General features: G+C 40.1%; 1 pseudogene; it reads right to left on the reverse strand.

Moving 5' to 3' along the window:
- Positions 1-2662: 2662 nt before the first annotated feature.
- On the reverse strand, positions 2663-3663 carry LOC132479396 (transcription initiation factor TFIID subunit 9-like; annotated as a pseudogene).
- Between the last annotated feature and the right edge of the window lie 1281 nt (positions 3664-4944).

Genomic DNA, 4944 nt, shown 5'->3' on the forward strand with positions numbered 1-4944 from the left:
AATTTATTTTAAAAAAAAGAAAAAGAAAAGAAGTGAGGACAGGGACTTCCCCAGCAGTCCAGTTGTGAAGACTCCTCCTTCCAATGCAGGGAGTGAGTGTTCGATCCCTTGTCAGGGAACTAAGATCCCACATGCTATGTACTATGGCCAAACATTTAAAAAGGAAAAAAAAAAAAGAAATGAGGACAGTTTAAGACTTCTGGGACAACGTCAAACTCACCAACATTCGCATTATATCAGTCCCAGAAGGAGAAGAGAGAGAGAAAGTGCCTGAGAAAATATTTGAAGAGACGATAGCTGAAAACGTCCTTAACATGGGAAAGGAAACAGTCACTCAAGTCCAGGAAGTGCAGAGAGTGCCATACAGGATTAATCCAAGGAGGAACACACTGAGACACATAGTAATCAAACTGACCAAAATTAAAGATAAAGAGAAAATATTAAAAGCAACAAGGGAAAAGCAACAAATAACATACAAGGGACTCCCCATAAGGTTATCAGCAGAAACTCTGCAGGCCAGAAGGGAGTGGCATGATATGTTTAAAGTGACAAAAGGCAAAAACCTACAACCAAGAATACTCTACCCATCAAAGCTTTCAGTTTTTTAATTAATTAATTAATTTGGTTGCGCCAGGTCTTAGTTGTGGCTCACAGGCTTCTTAGTTGTGGCACATGGGCTCCTTAGTTGTGATGTGAACTCTTAGTTGTGGCATGCGAACTCTTAGTTGTGGCATGTGAGATCTAGTTACCTGACCAGGGATCAAACCCAGGCCCCCTGCATTGGGAGAACAGAGTCTTAACCACTGTGCCACCAGAGAAGTCCCTCATTCAGATTTTGACAGGTCTTAGGACTGTTTGGACAATTTAAAAATCTTTCCTTCAAGCAGAGGGCAGGAACAGTATGAGTAATATCTGGATAGTACTTGGTAATGGCTTTGATAGGGAAAGAAGAAAATAACCTCTTTTGATCAGTTTCTGTCTTTGTGTAAGATTTCAATTTCCATTCTACTGTGTAATATAAAATCAAAGCATGTCCTCTTGTTTATGGCAGGGGGCATTCTCAGACTCTGGAATGGGGTCTGCTGTATGAAGTCATTACTCCCTTTTTCTAATCCTCTCTTTCATTTTTACATAAAACAATTTTGAGTGGTAGCAATGGTCCCTCCCTTGTTCCTGACTTTAATGGCAGTGCATTTAATGTTTAGCCATTTAATATGATGTTTGCTCTTTGTTTCTCAGAAAAAGAAAATAAACAACTCTTTATCATAGTTAGGAAATATCTTTTGTCTCTTGTTTTACTTAGTGTGTTTTACCAGAAACTGTTCTTGAATATTCTTAGCTGCTGTATAATTGTACAGTTTTCAACTTGATTTTATCAATGTGATTAATTAGGTTGATGGATTTCCTAATTTTGAACTATCTGTAAGGGCATGAGATAAATTCTATTTTTAGGTTTACTCTTAGGTGGTTAATAGTTTTTCTTGCTGTTGTGAATGGAATCTTATTTTCTATTACATTTTCTAATTGGTTATTGCTGGTATATAGGAAAGCTATTGATTTTTTTTAGGTTGCTCTTGTATATGGTCACCTTGCTGAATTCTCTTATTAATTCTAATAGCTTATCAATTGATTTTCTTAGGTTTTTATATGTAAACAATAGTGTCATTTGCAAATAATCACAATTTGCCTCTCCTTTTCTAATGTTTATACCTCTTAGTGTTTTCCATCTCATTTTGAATTAGAGAAAATAAGTGATACCATTTTAATAGTAGTGGTGATAAAGGTCATTCTTGTCTTGTTTCTGACTTCAATTGGAATGTGTCTATTGCTTCACCATTAAGTATGGCATTTGCTGTAGGTTTTTATCATTGTTTTATTAGAAACAAACAATGTGGGACTTCCCTGGTGGCACAGTGGTTAAGAATCCGCCTGCCAATGCAGGGGATGCGGGTTTGAGCCCTGGTCCGGGAAGATCCCACATGCCGTGGAGCAACAAAGCCCGTGCGCCACAACTACTGAGCCAGTGCTCTAGAGCCCGTGAGGCACAACTACTGAGCCCGTGTGCCACAACTACTGAGCCAGCGCACCTAGTGTTCCACAACAAGAGAAGCCACCGCAATGAAAAGCCCGTGCACCACAACGAAGAGTAGCCCTCGCTCGCCACAGCTAGTGAAAGCCCGCGCAACAATGAAGACCCAATGCAGCCATAAATAAATAAATAAATAAATAAATAAATTTAAAAAACAAAAAAAACAAACAATGTATCAAATTAAGGCTGTTCTTTTCCTAGATGCTAGGACATTTTTTTCTTTTATATCATTAATGGGTGTTGACTTTATCAAGACATTCATTTAAAATGTTTTTATTTATTAATATAATAGGTTAAATTGATATATAATCTAATGCTGAACCATTCTTCTTTCTTTCCTTCTTTCTTGCTTTCATGAATGACAACTTATTTTTTACACTGAAAGGCTGCTGAAAAACAATTACTAGTCCTATTAAAGAAAATCCAACATCTTAATTGAAAAGTATGGTGACTGTATTTACTCATTAACTACTACTGAAGTTTTCTAAAACAACTTGAAAACATCCTGTGTGTGTTTAATTTCAGTACAATGGATTCAAGATCGAGTATACCTGTTACATGTATTAAGGCTGATTACAAATGTTCATCGTCATCACCATCATCATCGTCATCACCTTCACATTTTCTTTTAATGTGTTTGATGATTCATGGGCAGTATTTTGTGATGGCACCGTGTTAGTGTTAGTAAGAATGTTTTGGGACCCTATTAATGATGGATTAATCCGACATTCTGAACTGCTGCTGTTGCAGGAACTGATACTTTTACAACTAGGACTATGAAGTGAGCATCTGTACTATAAACCTTTGCTCTGTGAGGGACATTGGAGTCCCTACCTTAGTTGAAACGGACATGATTTTGGGGGTTGGTGTGCCTGGAGTGGGGATTCTTGGTCTGCTACTAACTGAACCCACACTTAACTGTGGAACCATTACTCTTCCAGCAGAGCAGATGCCTTTTTTTGGTAAAGATTTAAGTTTATAGTTGGGACTGTCAAGCATTATCTATCAAGTGGCAATTTAGGTGCTGAATATGGCTTGACCAATGGCAAAAGAGTTTGATTTCTTTGCCTTCAATGTCTAATAAAAAATCTCGGGCTTCCCTGGTGGCGCAGTGGTTGAGAATCCGCCTGCCGATGCAAGGGATGTGGGTTCGTGCCCCGGTCCGGGAAGATCCCACATGCCGCAGAGCGGCTGGGCCCGTGAGCCATGGCCGCTGAGCCTGCGCGTCCGGAGCCTGTGCTCCGCAACGGGAGAGGTCACAGCAGTGAGAGGCCCACGTACCGCAAAAAAAAAAAAAAAAAAAAAAAAAAAAAAATCTCTTGGGGAGGAGAGGTAAAAGATTGGTTAGGGCAACACTGGATTGCCAATCGCACATCATCTGCATCAACAGTAGCTTTCTTAGCGTGGCTTGAATAAATTTTCACATCATCTAAAATTGTGGTCACAAATTGAAAGGCGACCTCCAACGTCTGATTTATAACTCTTGCTTCATAGTCTGTAATCTCCATGTCCTTCAGGATTTGTGCCATCATCTGTGCATCTTTCGGCATGCTCTTGGGAGAAGGCATCTTGCCAGAATCTGTGATATCTAGTGATCAGACTCCTCGAGCTATATCACCCACATGAATGTAGTTCAGTCCTGGTTTTGATGCAAGTCCTTTGTCTAGTGTGGTTTTTCCAATCCCTGGTTTACCTTGCCTGCTCCGCCCTCCAGCTCCACCCTGCCATACACCCTGACTGGTGAACAGCATGTTGGGCCTTTTCTTATTTTCTTAAATAGATCATATAAGGTGAAAATTATGTATCCTTCAAATGTGTTTCTCTCTTTGTTAGGCTCTGATATTGTGCTACTTTCATGAGCTGAGAAAAATTTCAACTTCTTATATGCTCTGAAGTCAACTTATTTAAATGAGGAATAATCTGTCCCTTGAAGTTCGACTAGAACCACCTATTTATAACTCTCAGCCTGTTACTTTTTAACAGTGTAGCTCAATGACAATATTTTTATTTTTGCTATGGTTATTGCTCCATTTGGTTTTCTAATTCTTTTTGGAACAATTTTGGCTACTTTTTTTTTTAACTGGAAAACATAACTCAGAACTATGAGCTTTAACTGATAAAGAAATTGGTATCAGAACAGGCATGAATTTGGTATTTATTTTGGGGCAGTGAAAATCCAGCTAATATCAAAAGTAGCCTTTGGGGCTTCCCTGGTGGCACAGTGGTTGAGAGTCCGCCTGCCGATGCAGGGGACGCGGGTTCGTGCCCCGGTCCGGGAAGATCCCACATGCCGTGGAGTGGTTGGGCCCGTGAGCCATGGCCGCTGAGCCTGCGCGTCCAGAGCCTGTGCTCCGCAACAGGAGAGGCCACAGCAGTGAGAGGCCAGCGTACCGCAAAAAAAAAAAAAAAAAAAAAAAGTAGCCTTTGGCCTGCTGCCAATAAGTTATCATCTGCAATCAATCATCACCTGAATGAAAGATGCATTGAAGGCAAAGCGTTGGGGAACCAAGTGGTCTCTGACACAGAACAGTATGGAGAGCAGATGGGATCTGGGAACTGCTATAAAGAGGGGTTTCCTTCTGGACAGAATGAAGAAAAAGAATATGAAGCTTAATACTCTAAAAGTTTGGCTCAAGACAAGTCCCCAAACCATTGGCTTTCTATGTCTATGATAAAAATAATTTATCTTTTGCAGTCGCGGGGCTGATAGTAACTGAAAATCAAATCCAAAGTGTTATATTGAGAATTACTGTAGTACAATATCAGTAAAATTCACAGCCTTGGGACTTCCCTGGTAGTCCAGTGGTTAAGACTCAGCGCTCCCAATGCAGGGGGCCTGGGTTCGATCCCTGGTC

The sequence above is a fragment of the Mesoplodon densirostris genome, chromosome 2, assembly GCF_025265405.1.
Source record: "Mesoplodon densirostris isolate mMesDen1 chromosome 2, mMesDen1 primary haplotype, whole genome shotgun sequence".
Classification (NCBI taxonomy): Eukaryota; Metazoa; Chordata; class Mammalia; order Artiodactyla; family Ziphiidae; genus Mesoplodon; species Mesoplodon densirostris.